Source organism: Psammomys obesus, unplaced genomic scaffold (genome assembly GCF_907164565.1).
Source record: "Psammomys obesus unplaced genomic scaffold, mPsaObe1.curated_primary_1811, whole genome shotgun sequence".
Taxonomy (NCBI): domain Eukaryota; kingdom Metazoa; phylum Chordata; class Mammalia; order Rodentia; family Muridae; genus Psammomys; species Psammomys obesus.
This window is the reverse complement of record NW_026591086.1, coordinates 15,143,902-15,164,141: the sequence shown is the minus strand read 5'-3', so window position 1 is coordinate 15,164,141 and position 20,240 is coordinate 15,143,902.

Genomic DNA, 20,240 nt, shown 5'->3' with positions numbered 1-20,240 from the left:
ATCTATCTATCTATCTATCTATCTATCTATCTATCTATCTATCTATCATCTGTCTATCTATAGCTCCACAGGGAAGCACAGACAGTGCCCTAGGACAGCTGTGTTTTTCTTGGAGGTGGTAGCAGTTCCTGAGTCAATGTAGCATTTGTAAAGCGAGCAAGAGCGACCACATGAGAAAACAAATGCAAATGCTCTTGGGAGTTTAGCTGATGCCTATTTGTTGTAACAGAATTAAGTACAGTCTAGAAAACTGCACATGGTCATGTTTCCATCCATATGGGCATACACTGAGCAAAGTCAAAGTCGCTTTCCCAGGAAGCTACGGTCAAGCAGACATAACCCCAGACATGTTCCCCGAAGGACCAGCAGAGCCTGATTGTGGAGAATTACCACCTGAAGTGGGTGTGGAGGATTCGGTGCTGGGACCCCAGGGGATGTTTCCTTTGAAGTAGGTCACATTTTCAATTTAGGATTTGTCTCTTGATCTATCTAGAGAAAATGACAGTGCAAAGCCAGGTGACGATTTCTGGGAAAGTTCCCATTTCATTACAACCTCAGCTGTAACATTTTTGATTGTGTTCTCTCCCTCCATTATTCTCAGGAGTCAGAAGCTGATTATTTTTGTATTTTTACCCCTTTTGCCTTAGTTTGCTTTCTGCTCTGCTAAACACTATGACCTGTGAGGAGCCTCTGGAGTCCTGAGTGATGGGTGTTGTTGATGTGAGCACAGTCATGTGTGTCAAGGACCCCAGAGCCTGAGATCTATAGGGATGGCAGAGCCTCCTCTGGCTCAGACGCAAGGAAATGAAAAAGTCTGGTCAATGTGCAGCTGTGATCAGTGTCTTCCGAAAGTGTGGGCCACAGCTCCTTCCGTCAGATGGTTACAGTCTTGACACTGCTCCCCAGGAGTCATCTACTGAGATTAGTAAAGCCCGCCTCCTCCTTCAGCTGTATACAATAACCCCCTGACCTTGATTCACGTGTGTGTAATAAACACACTGTGTTTCTGGGCTGCATCTCCGTCAGAGCCCGTGAAGCACATGATCCCAGCTTTTTCATACAGGTGTTTGTGTTTCTGTCCTTTCTTTTTCCACTCATCACTGCAGACAGGTCAACCCCAAAGCAGTACACAGATTAATTAATTAATTGCTTTCTTTTATAAGAGTTGCTTAGGCCATGATATCTCTTCACAATAATAGAATAGTGACTAAAAAATCTGGTGTTATTATTTTGGGTAAACAGTATGGTTTCAGATGAAATATTCTGAGATTATTCAGCTTGTTTGAAAACCTGGGTGTCTGCCAGCAACCAGAACCTAAGGAAAAAAAACAAAACAAAACAGAATTCTAACTTTCCATTTGCTGATTCTCCAACTATTGTTTCCATGGAAATATAATAGATCAGCAAAAATGATATTGAATGCTTCAATATCATTACCACTTGATGGCTGAGCCTTCTCACATTTTAATCTAGTTAACACCCATGGCTGACAGAAGAGGAAACCTGGCATCAGAATGTAGAAGGGAAGCCCATTGTTGACCATTGCTTCTACTTATCGTCTCATTTTAGGTAAAGATCAAGAGGAAAGGGTACTTTCGAACTACCTCAGGAGATATGTGGTATGAAGCTCTCACTTCTTTGTTGTCATTTGGTTATCATTACTGACAACCAAGGTATATTCATTACTGTAAATACTAAAGACCAACATATGCACCAGGCAATGGATACTTTAATAGCTCTTTAAAAATGGAAGGTCATCACTGGCTTCCAGGAGTAGCAGGGTGGGGAGGAGAGGTTTCCCTATCAATTGTTGGTGACTATCACCAAGGATCACATGTCTGCTCCTTTCCTCTCGACTCTACCCTCAAGACACCATAGGAGAGGCAATACACAATCTGTCCAACAGGCTTTCAAGACTACAGATTGACTTTCTCCTAAAAAGACTTGTAAACAAACACTGTGTCACTAGAAGATCATCATGGCTTCTTGGGTGGGTTTTGGTTTTCTGCCAAGATTTTGGAAGTTAAGAGTTCCATCAGTGAGATGACATGGCTCTGCAGTCTATTGGTTCACGAGGCTGTGAAAGCTTTCATGACTCCCATCTGTCAGTGACAACTCCCGGATGCCCACTGTGTGCAGAGCATCGAGCAGTGTGGGAGCATCAGAGCTAAAAAGGAGGCACAGCTGCTGGTCTCGAAGAGCTTTGAATTTACTGGAGCAGCAAGGAGCATGGAACAGAGTTAAACTGTGTAGGAGACAGATAAACGACGTAACCCACCAAAGCCACCTCCCAGCACATCACTGCCTTCCTAGCTTGTTAGCTGTGTCAGGTTTGCCTGATTGGGTTATAAGAACTAAATGGAGTTGGATGTGGAGATTTAGGGGGAAGAGGAAAACAAGGGTGATACAGAAGGAGATACAGGAAGAGGAACAGGAAAAGATGGAGCAAGGATGACAATGAGGAAGAGGAGAAGCCATACTGACATGAAGAGTAGGAGTAGGGAGACCTCAGAGTTGGAAACAGGAGATGAAAATGGAAGTGAAGCACTGAAGTATTGGGGAATAAACCAAATTTCTCTCTGGTACGTCTGTAAATGCTACAGAACCCCTACAACAAAAGACAGATTATTAAGAAAAACACAGGCAAGCTCATTAAGTGCCACAGTATGAGTTATGAGAGGGAAAGCTCTGCAGCTCAAAGCGCTTACTCTGGTTCATATAACATCCTGAAACAATAGAATGTGGAGAGGTGCCAGGCAGGTTTAGGCTTCTGGAGGCGGGAAACTGTGGCAGGGTAGATGTCTGGGTGGGGTACGCATCCTCCTTGGTTCTTCTGTGCCCAACTTTGATCTGAGAAATGGAGGTGAGTTTATATGCTGCTTTGGATAGAAAGCACACAGTAGGTTTAAAAGAGACTTTTGCTACATTGTACTGCTTAATTATTTCAAGAGGAAAAGATTTGTGTCATTGTGAGACATATTTTGGGGTGACCTTTTTTGGTTTCTTTTAGAGCATTGTGTAGCCCTGAGCCTGGTCCTGGGAAGGCAGCCAATTTGGTGTCACAGGGCAGGTACACTGTGGAGAGTGGAGTCCCTGACCGTTTACTTGAGAGTGTTTGTTTCTCTTTGTTTGCTTTAAGGTCATTAAGCATTTCTATATAGTATGCTTTCCGATTTTGTCTTTTTAGAGGATTTCTGTGAGGGCCAGTGTGAGTGTGTGTGTGTGTGTGTGTGTGTGTGTACATCTATCTATATGTATTTCTATGTGTTTTCTTTGGCTCTTTGTTTGTCCATTTGTTTGTTTTGTCCTATTCTGGTTTGTTTCTTTTTATTTATTTTTAGATGTCTATTTGTTTTCTAATGAGAGGGAACAAGAAAGGATGTGGATTTGGGTGGTTGGGGATAATCTGGGAGAAGTTGGGGGAGGGGTAACCATAATCAGAATATATGATATGAAAAATATTTTCAATTGAAGAAAAAGATAATCAAACATTTCAGTAGTTCTAAGAAAATGCCAGCTATCCCAGAATGGAGCCAAGGATTGAGACAAAAGAGAAGAGACACGTTCCTCATTCCTCTGACACTCAAGGACCAGAAGATGGAGTGACTCTGCCCTTCCAGGGAGGAACATCTAAGCTCCAGGGAACACCAGGCAAACTTTCTGCCTCTTTGCATAGGACTGAACACAGGACCAGGCTTCCTTCGGTAGTCAGCAAGGCAATGAGAGCCATTTTGCATTTCTAGGTGGTTTGCTTCTTCAGAATTCTAACCCACCCTGATGAGCCAGCTTGTTGCTAGCATAAGTCAGATGAACTGGCAAGTCCACCTCCATATTGTGAGGTCAAACGCCCACTGTTGTCCCTGGAATGGCTCCTGAGGCGGTTGCTTTCATAGCTGTTGTCACCGAAGGGAGGTTCAAAGGATCCGTTAAGCAAAAAGAAGCCCTTTGTACTTCAAAGAGTTTGTGCAGCCAGGTTGCAGATGAAAAGCCTAACAATTAATTTTGAAATTTCTCTTTAATTCTGATGGATTCTCTAAGCAAATGATTCTGATTCCAACAGCTGTAGGGTAAGCAGTATGTCCCTGGGTAGATCAATCCTCTGCTACCTATAGAGCAGTAACTAATATGTCTTAGTTAGTACAGCAAAGACTTCTGCTTTCAAGAGGCAGAACACCGAGCACAACATATATGCCACTGGAAGAAAATAGTCAAATAAAATGTAGGGATCCTTCAAAAACAGTGATAAATCATGTGGCAGGACAGCACCTTCCCATTTGCATGGTTGTCTGTTGAGCTGAAGGAAAAAAGGCATAAACTAGAAGCCAGCATAATATGAAAAACAAAAACAAAACAAACAAACACCACCACCCCCCAAAAAAAACCCACCACCATCACCATAACTACCCACCACCACCAACAACAACAACAAAAAACAGCTCTTGGTGTTAGTACCATTTTTGTGGCTGTTTCAGACCTGGGTTGGCCTTGTAAAAATATAAATAAATGTGGTCACTGTCCAGTGAACATCTCAATGAGAGGCGGTGAAAGTGCAGGCATCCCCAGGGCCCATCTGAATTGTTCTGGGTGAGGAGAGCCTGAGCTAAAACAATCCTGCAGATGGAGATGAATACACAACCTTGCCTTCCTTCTCAGGAGTATCATCAAGGACAGGGAGGAGTGGGATGGGAACCTATCGCTTCCTGGAGGAGATAATAGAGCACAGGTTAAGAGAAGAAACAAAAAATCATGGAACCGGCAAAGGCAGGTGGGAGTTTTATTTTCACTTCTGAAAATTGTTGTCTATATTTCGAGCCGACAAATAAAATTTATGTATATGTGTGGTACACAACATTGTATTTTCATAAGCATTTACATTATAAGATCTAACTAATGAATATGCACATTGGCTTGCATTCTGTGGTTGTCAGCTTTCTGTTATAACACATAGCTAAGAGAGTTTACAAAGAGGAGAAGGTCATTTTTGTTCTAAGCCCTCCTAATGACCTTCATGCTATAGTGACCTCCAACCAAAAAAAAAATATATGTATATATATTTGTTGCTACTTCTTAACTGTAGTTTTGCTACTGTTATGAATTATAATGTAAATATTTGTGCTTTCTGACTGTCTTAGGGGACTCCTGTGAAAGGGTTGTTTGTCCCCCAAAGGGGGTGTGATACACAGGTTGAAAACCACTGCTCTGAAACTTTCTAGTTATACCACAGTGGGTCAGGACCTTAACAGGAGAGCCTCTGGGAGACAGACAATCCAGATGTAGGCTGTTGCACACTTCACAGTTATTTGTGATAAGAGTACTTCAAGTCTACTCTCCAAGCAAATTTCAAGTACGCATTACATTGTTCTGTATTATAGTTCTTATACTATATAACATATCATGAATTTATTGCTTTGGTCTAGTTAAAAGTGTGCATACTTTGACCAACATTTCTGCAATCTCTCTCCATCAAAGGCAGTACAGGTTTTAGTAACGAGACTAAAATGTTTTGTGTTAGACTAGGGAGAAAGACAACAACAGAGCCATCTGTGCTTACCAGATGAGAAAAACTTTAAATTCCTTCATATTTAATATTTAAGGCCTAGAAAACATGAGCAATGAATGATAGGTAGCTATTCATAGAAGGCCTGTTGCCTGAGCATAAAAGGGAATTCTTTGGAAAAATCAGATTGCTAACTCCTTTGATGAGCACCCTGCTGCTTATCAGAGAATAGAAGGATGCCCCACAGGCTCCAGGAATTTGTGTTTCAAATCAAAGGATTTTGATGCAGAGAAGCAAAGTGCAAAAATATGGAAAATAAATGAGCAAATGAATCAATGTATAGATTTTGAGCCTTGGGAGATTTCTGTCAAATGGATTCAGATGGCAGCAGGCTTGCAAAACACAGCATGTGTCTTCCTGTGGATGTTAGAATGGTATTTGTCTTTCTTTTGGAAAACTTTTATGGCATGATATGGGTGTTTGTAGTGGTCGGCTCACAGACCTTCGTGGCTTTGCCCGACTCCTGTTGACTGACATGGGCAACGTGTGTGCACATATGGGATACGATGGAGCCACACAGTGGCAGAAATAAAAGAGTGTGAAAAGATGCCTGCCTGTGAGCTGCAGCCATAATTCCCCTCCTTCCATCTCATGCCATGTCAGTCAGCAGCTGGTGCTTTTTCTCTACCATGGAGAGAGAATCCAAAAGCAGCCTGTCATGTCCATTGCTAAGATATACTCTGAGGTAGTGGCAAGTTAATACTACTCTGATACACACTGACTCTCTACGTTCTCTAGAACTGTCTAGGAACTAGGTTTTGTAAGCGATAACCACACATACAAAACACATGAAGAAGTACCTGCTTGAAGTTGCAGGCAGCACGTGGAGACCTAGGTTCAGTCCGCATTTACTGACTGCCACCTCACCTGGAGGGTCTAGTAGCAATTCTGCTCAATATTCTAGTTGCTAAGCCTGACTATGTGGGGCTGTGTTAGTTAGAGTTCTTTAAAGAGACAGAACTGATAGAACAAAAGGAATCAGAGTGGCTTATCATTCCATGGAGGCCAATGATAGCTCTCTCCTGACAGGAGGTCCAACAATCTAGGAGTTGTTCAGTCCACAAGACTGGATGTCTAGAGTCCTGGAGAGTTCTTAAAGAGGTATCAGTCTTCCGTCCATGTGGAATCTAGAAGAAATGGGTTCTAATACCATTTAACAAATGTCTTAGCAACAGGATAGATGGCCTTCCCAGTAAGAATTAGGGCAAGCAAGCAAAAGTCCAAAGCTTCCTTCTTCCAGGTATTTTTATGTGGGATGGGAGCAGAAAGTGTCCCCCATATTTAGGGTGGGTCTACCTCAGACAATCCAATCAAGAAATCCGTTAGAGGTGTGCCCAGCTGCTTATATATTAATTGATTCCAGATGTAGTCAGGTTGACAACCAAGATTAGCCATAACAAGGGCCTCGGGGAGATCACTATCTAGGGTTTAGTTTATTCATTTAAAAAAGAACTTTGAATTCTGTCTTACTGATTATGGTACCGGAAGGTACCCTGCTTGCTACCAGAGGGGAAAGGTAAATGTCAACCAAGCTACAAACCCTTTCATCTACAGTAGTGACCTGCCTATATGACACACTGGTGTGATAGTGGCACAGACACTGTGGAAGAAACCAACCACTATCTGACTGGACGTAAGGCCCACTCTGTGAGATGAAACCCATGCCTGATACTACTTGAATGGACAAGAACCTGAGACTACACAAACCATGGGGAATAGACCTAGGGAAAAGCAAATACTGTGTTCTGGTAAAGGAACATAGCAACAAAATGACTCCTAATAACATTCTGCTATACCCAGAGATCAGTGTCATCACTGATTCCTCAGAGAAGTTTCCTCCCAAACTAGTTGAGACCGAATACAGAGGCCCACAGCCATGTGGAACCAAAACGGCCCAGGATTATGGAGGAAGTGTCGAGAAGAACCTCGACCCCAATAACTTAGATGAGAACAGCAGGTGTTGGCTCTCTCTCACCTCCCAACCTGGTGCCATAAAGTCAGCTGCCCCGCCATCAACCCTAGTGAAAAATTATCACCTTGACAGTTATCAGGCTTTACTCTTTGTTTGACCTTAAATGGTCCCCCTATCCACCCACTCTCCAGCCCCTGAGTATGCAGATGAAGTATCTTTTAGCACCCCTGCCCTGGTCAATTGTACATGGCCTCACAAACCTTGCCCCAGAGACCCTGGCCACCTTCCCAGGGCGTGAATACTACACCCCAATAAACAAACCAGCTCTCTGAAGCTGTTCCCCAGCATGTGTTCTTTGCCAGCACACTCACCATGCTGACCAAGATTCTGCTTGCACCCATCTGCCCTTGGCTAAGTTTCAGTCCTTCCAGCCCAGCCCAGTGTGCAACTGGCCTGGATACCCCTAGGGGAAAAGCAGACAATGTACAGAGAGTGCAAAACCTTGAAATACTAAGTCCTAAATGTGGTATCTTCATTATTCCTCCCATCTTCCCCCAAGACTCAGGTGACTCTGTGCAAGAGGAGGCAGAAAGATTTTCAGAGTCAGAGGGGATGGAGGATAACAAGGAAACAAGGCTTTCTAAACACAACAGGACCAGTATGCATATGAACTCATAGAGACTGTGGCAGTGTGCACAGGGCCCAGATAGGTCCAAGCCAGATGGAGTCTCAGTGCTGAGATGGGAAATGAACACAGCTTCCATTCCTAACAGAGAAGCTATTGCCAACTGACAACCTCTTGCAAAAGAAAAATTAGTTTTCTCCAATGGAGTCTCATTGGGTATATAAACTGAACTTATGGGCAGCCTCCATGCTCAGCAGTTAGATGGCCAACTCAAAACCAACCGAATGATGCTTTTGGATATTTGTTTTTTTCAAATGGTTTTGTTCGGCATTTTTCACCTTACTGGTCTTTTGCTTGTATATTATGGTTTCTGATTTTGTGTTTTTATGGTGTGTGTATGTGTATGTGTGTGTTCTGTGCTTTTTCTCTGTATTTTTTATTTTATTCTGAGTTTTGCTTTTGTTTTTTGAGACAGAGTTTTTCTGTATAGTACTTGAACTTGCTCTACAGACCAGGCTGGCCTCAAACTAAGAAGGGTGCCTGTCTCTGCCTTCATGTGAGGGAGGCTAGTGATGGGATTAAAGGCATATTCCACTACACCAAACATTATTCTGGTTTGTTTGTTTATTTTTTTAAATGCCTGATTATTTTTTTGGGGGGTGTGTGATATTTTATTTATTTTTAAGGTTTTTTTTAATTAATTACACTTCATTCATTTTTATCCCCCCATAAGCCCCTCCCTCCTCCCCTCCCAATCCCACCCTCCTACCACCTTCTTCACGTATCCCCCTCCCCAAGTCCACTGATAGGGGAGGTTCTCCTCTCCTTTCTGATCTTAGTCTATCAGTTCTCATCAAAAGCGGCTGCATTGTCCTCTACTGTGGCCTGGTAAGGCTGCTCCCCCCTCAGGGGGAGGTGATCAAAGAGCAGGCCAATCAGATTATTTTCTAAAGAGAGAGAGAAAGAAGACATGGAGTTGAGTGGTGGTGGTGGGGAGAATCTGGGAGAAGATGAAGGAGGGGAAACTATGATCAGAATATATTGTATGAAAAAGTATTTTCAGTTAAAAAATTGAAAATTAAACAAAAAGAGCTTGGATTTCTGAAATGAAAACATGGTGCTAAAGGACATATGCAATCACTCACAAACACGCTAAGATGTCTTTGCACGACCATAACTTTTGAGAAACATTGACCTCGTAGTAATTTATATTCTTCCTATACCGAGTCTGGTCTCTAGGCATCACTTCTATATCCCTAGACTCCAACGGTTCTGTAGTGTGGGTCATGGTGGTACCACACTGTGTCACGGGCAACCTGAACTTTCCCAGATGTGGGCCAGACACTGTCCCCACGTTTACTTCTCTTTAGATATTTGCTAGGAAGGCTCTAATGTCTGTTATTTTTGTTGCTGCTGCTGTGGTAACATGCCTGACAGAAGAAAGTCAAAGAGGGAGGGGCTTATCTCTGTGGCTCACAGTTTGAGGGTGCAGCCTGTCATGGCGGAAAGTCATGGCGGCAGGAGCTAGAGACAGCTGGTTGGATGTAGCTGACATCAGGAAGTAGACAACAGTGAATCTCGATGCTCATCTCATTACCTCCTTATGAAACCGAGGACCCAAGCCTGCAGAAATGATGCCATCCACAGAACGTGGGTCTTCCTATTTCAAAAACGTAACCTAGGTATTCCTCAGGGCAGAGGAGTTGTCTCCCAGGCAGCTCTAGAGCCTGTCAAATTGGCAATTAAAATTAGCCATCAGATCTCCCGACAAGACTTCATATGAGTGAACTACAAGTTTTCTGGGTCCTTATGGGGGTGTTGAGAGAGGAAGGTCAGCAAAAAGATATGTTCTGAAGTTGCTTCGGAAAGTTTCTGCCTGTTATCCTTTCAATGTGAAAGTCAAGGAGGGTGTCAAAGCAATTACAAGTCACTTACAGAACGAGCTGCTTCACATTACAGTATCTGAAACAGGAAGAGACTCATTTTAACAAGAAGAAAAATTATTTCAGTCTACATTGAAATCATTCTCCAGCTACTAGAAGATAGCTACACAAATGCTCAAAGCATCCTTTCAAGGAAAAAACAAAACAAAAGAAAACCCTGTATGACAGTCTCAATACTTTCAGAAAATAATGAGTAATTTATAATAATTATATATTTTTTTCAGAGAGTTTTGATTGGCATAACCCATTTAACCCTGAATCACACCTTTATTCCAATTTAAAATAATACCCAGCAATTCAGGCACTTCAGAACGATCTCTCATTATCTGTGTCAGAATACAGAGTTTCTTTGCACATTTGCTTAATCCTTATTAATTAGTCTGTGTTGTGTTTTAGAGTTTGTAAGAATGTGATGTTGAACAATCTAGACAGGTAGAGAAAAACACACAAAAAATGCAAATGACAATGATTACTGAGTTGTGAATGGAAGACAAAAATCCCCTTATTCTATGTTGCATTTAAGTAACTTTCACTTGAGTATGAAGTGTAATTCCTTCCAGCTACAATGATATAAAGTGATGTGACAGATGGCCACTCCGTAACCCACCCTAATTATCATTCATTAGCATATCAGGTTGTATTTATCAGGCACTGAACACAAGGTGTGCCACAAGAGCTATGTCTCCATTAACCTCAGGCAGAGAAGAGGCATCACTTCAGCTTGGTGAGGAGATGTGATAGGAAAGTGAGGTCAAAGGCTCAGGTTCAGCCACCCTCCACTGAGGAGGCTACTGAAGGGAGTGGCGCTCAGAAGGCACATGGTGATGTGAGACTTCAGAGACACCAAGGACATCAGGGATGGGAGAGGGCTTAGAGGTGGAGGAGAGGAAAGAAGATTGGTTCCAGCTTTGTCCTGGACAAGAAGTCATTCCCTGGGACTGAGGGGGAGACCTTTGGTTTACATGACATTTCAATGTATACTCTATGTTAGCTCTCTTGTGAAAAGCCTTTTTCTTTAGCTGGAAAGAAACCAACAAGAAGAAAGAGGGAGGAAGGGAGGGAAGAAGAAAGGGAAGGACGGAGAGAGGGAGGGAAGGAAATAAGATAATATTTAAAGAAAACATAGTTAAGGTGCCTTGAGCTTATGCTTTTCAGGATAGCATTAAAAAACAAAACAAAACATTTTTCTTATAAGGCAGTGAGCTCATCAGTTGAATGGAAATAGATCCTGTCACTTGATGATGCTCAAATCCATATCTCTAATTTCAGATTCTTCTTTGGATGGTGACACCAATATATCTATGAGCTTGTAGGACATTCATTTATACAGGAATATGGGTATTTATGGAGGCTGTGCTTGGGGCAGGAACTACCCAGGGTTCATGTTGAATTTGGGAGAGAGACAAGTAAAGATAAATTTTCGTGCAGTTGGGGAGGAATGAGCTAGGTCTAGAAGGGCAGTCGGCAGCTTGCCTTGGTTGATGGAGCTCAGGGTGGCTGTAATACCAGAGGGAGGACTTGAGGTTTGAGGAGGGACTAACTAGGGAAAGTGCAGCCACTGGAGGCCTCGGGAGATGTGGGGATTTTCAAATGCCTGGAGGGAATAGGGTTTCTCACATACTTGATAAAGATACAGTAGGCTTTGAGTTGGCTTAACGCCTACCATTGTCCAAAGACCTTAAGTTCTCTATCTATTCCTCTCTCTTCTTATGACACTTGCCATTTTCCCATTTTCCTTTCTTCTTTTTCCCTTTAAGTCCAATTACCCACAATATTTCTTCTAAGGGCATTCTTCTAAATGCCAATGTATGTGTGGGTACATGTATGTTGTTGGAGACTAGAGGTTAGTGTTGAGTGTCTTTCTCTATTGTTCTCCATCTCATTTATTAGTTTGAGACAGGGTGTCTTACCGAGTCTGTAACACCATTTGGTTAGACTGGCTATCTAGTAAAGCCACTGGTAGCTGCCTGTTTCCATTCCCTCGGCACCGTGGTTACACATGGCAGTGTGGGTGGGTGCTGGAGACCAAAACTCAAGTCTTTTCACTTACACAGCAAGCACTTTGCCCAGTGAGCCTCGTTCCAAGATCTAGGAATTTCTGTTTTCATCTACTCCCCTATATAGACTCCCACTCTGCGGACCTGCCTTCATCGACCTTGCCCAACTCAGAAGTTCTATATTGTGTGAGTTTTCTTTCCTAACATCCACCTACCTTTCCTGTTTAGTTAATTCTTTTCATGCTACGATTCTCAGTAATGGTATCACAACCTCTGCAAAGCCTCCTTCAAAAACTGCATTCTAGCCAAGGTGGGAAACCCTATGAGCGACAGTCATCCTATGCTAACCTATTCCCCAGCACCAGGGACATGGTATTCTTATAACAATATAAAATATAATATAGATGCAGCTCAGATTTTCCCTCCATAAAATGATAGTTTTAAAGGGACCTGTACATTTTACATATTTCATCCACTTGTATTCCTCATAAGTCTTGTCTTAGGGTTTCTATCACTGTGAAGAGACACCATGACCACAGCAACTCTTACAAAGGAAAACATTTAATTTGGGGCTGGCTTATAGTTTCAGGGGTTTAGTCCATTTGGCACACAGGCAGACACGGTGCTGGAGGAGCTGAGAGTTCTCATCTTGAGCTGAAGGCAGCTTAAGGAGACTGTGTGCCACACTGGGCATAACTTGAGCATAGGAGACTTCAAAGTCCGCCCCCCACAGTTGCACACTTCCTCCAACAAAGCCACACCTACTCCAACAAGGCCACATCTCCTAATGTGCCACTCCCTATGGGCCAAGCATTCAAATACATGAGTCTGTAGAGGTCCTACCTATTCAAACCACAGCAAGGCTCAAAACGCTGCAATTAACAATGTCGTTTCATGTTCATCTGAGCCACACCCTTTAGGTACAGATTAACTGTAGACCACTTTCTTACTCCTTAAAAGACATCCAGGCTGGTAGCTCCACTGTAAGTACGTTTTGCAGTGTCAGGGAATTTGTTTACGTCAAGTCTCACCCCTGATATTGCAGCTGACATAAAACAGGTGCCCAAATAATTTGGGAGTGAATGAGTATTTGTTGCACGAATGAGTGAATGAATTTGGTGTCATGTCTTTATCCTGAGATCAGCCCAATATTTCATCATGACAAATTACTGTTTTTTTTTTCCTCAATTTCTTTGATGTGAAATTTTTGAAGGCTTTCTGGCTGCAGGCAGAGCTACAGCTTCAGTGGAAAACTGACTCCAAGGGATTAGACAGACAGTAATAGATCAGAAAACCAGATGCCTTCTTAGAGGCTCTGCATGTAAGAAACAAAGACATCCACCTGTACACTCGCATACACACATAATACACACACACACACACACACACACACACACACACACACACACAATTTAAAAAATAAGGCCAATCTGAATGTGCTGTGACAGCTAAGTTGAAAGGGATAGATCAGACACTATTTTTAGGCATGATAGCTCGAATTCCCATAGCCAATAAAAGCTTTTATGCCCTGCAACTTAACTAATGATAAAATAAGATCTCCTTGCATCTGTAATGAAGCTTGTGGGGACTGAGACCAATGTTCAACAGGTATTGTCTGTTTGTACAGATGTGTTGTTTGAGCATTGTCCAAAAGATGGCACTGTTTGTATTTCTATCATGCTTAATTGCCAACTTTCTACTATGTGGGTCCATTAATGAAGTAAATTGAGATGGAGTGGAGATATCATCCTCCACACAAATCAAACTGCCACTTTATTATCGGCCTTTTCAAATTCTTCATCTTGTTCCCCGGCAAATGAATATATACCCAAGCCGTTAACAGCAATAACTGTGCTGTCAGCAAAACTTTCACTCACTCACCAAATACTTATTTCATCTATTTTAAAAGAGATTATGAAATCCACTCTAAAAATCATTACAGATGTTCTGCAAAAGATGCGTAATTGAGACACATTTAACTTTTCAGTCTTGAAAAGCTAGATTTTCAAACCTAAGTACGACTTGATGGTCTTTTAAATGGGAATGCACAGGAACACAGAGCTGGCAGCTGCAGGTCGCTGCAGAATACTGTCCTTTGAATTTGCTTGTCAGGCAAAGACGAAAACTCCAAAATAACTTGGTTAAGGCAAATAACAGTTAGGTTTGAGAGAGGCATATGATCCTAAGACAGTGTAAGGGTACAGGTGTGGGTCACAGTGTGTGTGGTTTTCTGGAGTATTCTGGCATTGCAGTTCTCAAATACAGTTCTGACTGCCTATCGTATCTTCAGGAAATCATATTCCTCATCCTACGTCACTCACAGTCACTGTTGATTGATGGATACAAGTGAATGGCAACTCTAAACTCAATGAGTTCTGGAACAGTGGGAAGCCAAATGTCCAGATGCTGAGGACAGCTGCCTACATTCAGTCAGTTTGTCCTGAGTTTAGGGGAAGAACACGCTGCTCAGTGCGAGGATACATGAAATTCCTGATAGAGACCTTTCTCTGATGGCAAGAATCACCGGGAGGAAATGACATGGAATTTACCTTAATGTACACACACAATGTGCAGGGAGTGATTTTAAAGGCACCTCTTACACCCACTTGCAGTTTCCACTAGATCAGAGCTTTATAGATGAGAAAACGTGTTTCTCTTTAATGCAAAAACACTTGCAGAACTACTCTCCTCTCTGATACTGGTGGAAAACAGTGTTAAGATGTGTTCATCCCTGGAGGAAGGATTTGAAATGTGTCATTTGTCCAGCAGTGTAAGAGAGCAACAAGGAAGCCAGTTGCTAAGGACCATGTAGCAAATGATTTCTAGAAACAAAAACAAAAACAAAACCCAATAAGGATATCTCTTACACAAATTTAGTAGCCTTTAATGCTCCACGAGGGAAAATGTCAGAAAGTATGACTGTCTCTGTGTCTATTTTCTTTGCATCTTGCTTCCTTTTACTTCCATTCATAGCTATAACTCTGTGACGTTCTCTCAGTGGCCTCAGTATAGTTAGTAACACATATTAAGGTTAGCTGATCATATTTTATATTTTCTGGAAAAGCAAGCATAAATAAACAAAGACGACACCATCCTTGTTCAGCTCATGTGTAGGCAGTTATGTTGGCAAGACTTTCTGGGTGTAGCTTCTGACTTCACTAGAAGAGACAATCTTTGTGATGAGTGTGTGGAGGGAACCCACAAGGCCTCAGCCCAACACAAACAACTACAAGCAACTAAGGAGTGCTGAGAGTAGGAGAAATGGTCTTCTCCAGGGACGAGCACACCAGCTGACTATCCAACGCCAAATGGTCAGCCCTGAAAACATACATACAAGCAACATGATACAGACTGAGCAGGTTGTGTTTACATTTATTTTATATGTGCATGGAAAGACAATTTTTTTTTTTTAAAGAGGCTGTGAACTTGAAAGAAAGTAAGGAAGGGTACATAGGATGGTTTGGAGAGAGGGAAAGAAATGGAGAAATGTAATTATATTATAATGTCAGTAAAATCCCCTAGAATGTTCTTTGTGGAGACAGGGCCAGCCCTAGGTGAAGGCACACTCTGACCTCCACCTGTAGATGTCTGTGAGAGGAGCGCAGCCCGTGCGTAGAGTGGGTACCTGTTCTGATGAGATCCACTGCCTCAGACTTCCTGAATTCTAAGCTGTGACATTCAATAAGTAGTACTTAAATAATAACAATTAAAATGTGGATATCCATAAACGAACTCTCGGCTGTAGACATGCATGTCCGCTGTTGGCATGTTTCCTCCACCCACGACACATGGAACTCTTCTGGATTCCAACCCTTGCAGTTATGTGATGCTGGGCAAGAGGCAAAAGTGAGGCTTAGTGTGACCTAAGCATCTATGATTAGAAAAATAGCCTTCTGGCTTTCTGTCGAGCCCTGACAACACAGGCAAGTTTCACCTGTGTTTGCATTCATCAGCACCCTAACAAGAAGGGAGACTGTCCTCTGCGCAGCTCCAGGAAAGTTTACCTACTTGTTTGGAGGGGGGTGGGGTGGGAGTTGACTTCATCCTGTCACCTCAGAGGCCTCATCCTGTCAATGATCTCCTTCCAAGTTGATCAAACTCATTAACGATGGTGGTTTTGTGCAGCCTCCATGTACAAACAGCACACGGAATCAAGTCCCATGTCTGTGAAGCGGTTTCTAGTCCTTGCAAATAAACGAGGAGACTGAGGCTGGAAGGCTGGCTTGTGATATCCAGAAGAGACCCGAGATTCAGAAGCAAGCCTTTGCCAGACCCGAAGTCTTTATTGACTTTTCACATCGTGTTCGACCTGCTTATACTCTAAGTATTGCTTTCTTCAGCCTGTGTTGAAAGTGAAGGTTAGCTCCACCAAAGTCTTACCACACTGTTAGAATGGAATTTCTGAAATCCTTTTGAGTCCCTGAGCAATGACAGATCAGGCCTCTCCTTCCATGTGGGCTGCCAAAAGATAACGGGAGGAGGTATCTTCTGATCTCAACTGCCTACCTTCTCAGGCTGACAGTTGACTTCCTGTCTCGGGTTATGTGATTTTCCGGGGAAGATGAGCACAGATGTCCATTTACCCCAGAACAAGTACTGGTGGCACAACAAAAAACACATCCTACTCGTGTATGGATTGGTGAACCAATGTGTTTATTGTGGTTAACCACGGCAGCGAATTGGTGATGGTTAATAGTAACTGCCAGTTTGACGGAACAGAATCACCTGGAAGACAAGTTGGTTCGGGCTATACCTACAGGAAATCATCTTGATTGTGTTGACTGATATGAGGAGACTCGTGCCTGTGGGCAGGGCTGCTGCCTGGGCAGGGGATCCTGGATTGGAAAAAGTGGAGAGAGTGCTGAGCGCTGGCATACAGTCACCCCTCTCTGTTTCCTGAGATTGGGGCTATGATGTGAGCAGCTGCTTCAGGCCCCCACTCAATTGACTCCCTTGCTGTGATGGACTGTGCCTTGAACCATAAGCAAAAACAAAGTGCCTTCTTTCTTAAGTCGTTTTTGTCAGAACATTTTATTCTGACGAGACAGAATGACGGGGTTACTTATAGGTGGACATGTGGCTCTGCGAGCCATATCACTAAAAGGCGCAGCCCAGCAAGGATGATGGCTCATGACAGCTGCATCACTAGAACCAACCTGTCCAACCTGCAGGCAGCACCATAGAGATGTCGCCCCTGTTCTTCAATGGTTTACAGCTTCCACAATACTGGGGAGATGTTTTTGTTTGTTTGTCGTTTTGTTTTGTTTGAAACATGGTTTCTGTGTGGCTCTGGCTGTCCTGGAACTTGCTCTGTAGACCAGGCTGGCCATGAACTTAGAAACCCATCTGCCTCTGCCTCCTGAAATTAAAAGTGTGAGTGTTCACTGTCCAGCAATTCGGGGTAGTTTTGTGAGTCTTATAGATTTTTTGGGAGTTTCAAGTGCTTTTTCCTTGCCTTCACAAGGAATGGTTCAAACTAGGGTGACAACTACACAACACAAGATAGAAGTCATTCTGGAAGTGGCCACTGTCCCATCACAGCCAAGACAAAGTGAAACAAACTGAGGAACAGTTCTTAGCTTAATGTTAAGCACCTGTCCACCACTATGACAAGGTACACAGAAAATTAGCCTAACAAGGGGACATGTTTAGTTTGCGTTTATCAGATGTTTTAGTCCGTGGCCCTTGGTCCTATTCATCTTGGCTTAGGGTGGCAGATAATACAGTGACTAGATAGAGCATGTGGTAGAAGAAGCCTGCTCTTCATACTGCTACTGAAGAAGGAACGAGAGGTACAGGGAAGACTGGGATGTCAGCATCTCTGTCAAGAGGATGTCTTCAATGATCTAGTTTCTTTCCATTATGTCTTACCTTCTCTCACTTGTGCCACAAACTGGAGAGCCTTTAACAAAGGGTCTTTGGGGCACACTCAAATCCAAACCGCAACAACCTGTGAGGACATAAGGCAAATTACTTCCCAAATCGAGTGCTATTTTGACATGTACAACTCATTGGAGGGTAAACCCAGGAGGCTGTGCTGGGATGGGGAATTCTGAACTGTACCTGTAATTGAGTTAAGCATTCTGTGGAAGCCTGTCATGGTGGACCTCTAGAAGCTCAGTCTAGTTCTTACAGTGACCATCAGAAAAGCATCCCTTCGTACTCCAAGCAGGAAGAAAAAAAGAAAGGGGACTGTCTGGACGTACGTGAGAACATTGTTCGGAAGAGCCTTGCTCCCAGCAGAGATTATTGAAGCAAAGCCTACTGTGTTGGAGTTTTATCAGAATCTTAGCTGTTCTAGAGAGAGAGAGACCAAATGCCCAATTTCAGGGCATCTAACCAACCTGTTACATTTTAAGAGCTTGGGCTGTTGAAGAACACATGGGAATTTCATAACTTACGGGCATGGGCTCAGAAAAGATGAAACCATCATTTCTTGACCACAGAATTCTTTGCTCGCCCTCTGCAGAGCACTACCAACCCTGTTTATAACAGGTTGTTTACTAAGTACTTGTTGGGTAATAGTGTGTCTGGCTACCAAGAAACAGATGGCAAGGCTCACTTAAACTTAGGTGCACTTTTCAAACTCAGTTTGAAAAGAGAGAATATACTCAGAATCATATATGGCAAGGATGATGGGGTTAACATAATAAAAATTTAAAATAACTATAATTGATATATAAGGGCTTTCATGCATGGACAGTATTTAAGAAATGAAGGTTCATGGAGACAAGCAGTATAAAAGATAAAAACAAAGTGAAAACTTCTGCATGATTCCATGAACTTGTGTCACCTAGGAAAACTCAAGGGAGGAATGATGGTTGTCAGGGGCAGTAAGAGGAGAGAAATGGAAAATTATCAATTGATTTATCAATCAATCAATAAGTATAAAGCTTCAGTGACGTATGAAGATGGTCTAGAGATCTGCTGGACAGCATTTAACTACAGTCAATAGTAACAGGTACACTTTTAAAATTTTGTTGAGGACAGTTCTTAAGTTCATAGATGAATTGTTCTTACCATCTTGTCAAATCAGCAAGACTAAAGACAATGACAAATTATAACAGAAATGATGAATGTCTTCAGTAAGATTATTAGTAGACTAGACACAGCTGGGTAAGAAATGTCTTGGTTTGGAGATATATTATTAGAAACCTCTAAAATTAAAAACTGAAGAACAGAATATCAAAGAACCATGAGACAGCTACAAATGACTACACATCATGGGATTACAAGAGCAGAACAGAGATGAAAGAAACAACAACAAAAAAATTCTGATACAATAATATAAAACATCAGATTAAGGTGCAAAAACAGAGTCACAGATAAATAACATTCATATTCACAATACAGAAAATTCAAGATAAAATAAGACCTAAAAAACCAAACCAAACCAAACCAAAACAACAACAACAACAAAAAACAAACAAACAAAAAAAAACAAAACAAAGGGTTAGAGGGAAGCCGCTTCACCAACAGGAAAGCAAAGAATTACATCTGACATCTCGGAGGTCATGCAAGGAAGAGAGGAGAAGAGTGAAATATTTATAATGTTGAGAGAGAGAGAAAAGAAAATGCACCCTGGAGTTCTGCACTACATGAAATTATCTATTGCATGAGGTGAAGAAATAAAGACTTTCTGAGACAAACAGAAATGGAAACAATTTGATGCCAGTAGACCTGCCTTGGCAGTTATGCTAAAGTCGTTCTTGAGAGAAAAGAGGAAAGATAAAGATCAGAGACAGATTTACGGAGAAAGAGAGCAAACGGCACATTTCCGAATTTCCCAAGGCTTAGTAAACTGTAGGGTCGGGAGCTGAATGATCTAAATGAACTCTGGAAGCTGTCTCCTTGCCTGCTCATCGCCTGGCTCCCTCAGTGCTGATGCTGATGCAATGTCCTCACCTAAGCGTCACGGTTCGTGCCCTCTCTGGTAAACATTCACTCATCGGTAAATAGGTAATAATACTGCCCATATGAGGTTTAAATTAGATTGTATTTAAAAGAAACACCTGGATTCTGACTCCCACTGGACACTTGGTAAGTCACAGTGAGCATCTATCTGCTTGGCTTTGTGTCCCTCAGCCTGGAAGGTTGCCTTAACCCCAATTGACCATGGCCAACCTTTAGCAAGATGACTGTATTCAATATCTATCTATCTATCTATCTATCTATCTATCTATCTATCTATCTATCTATCTATCTA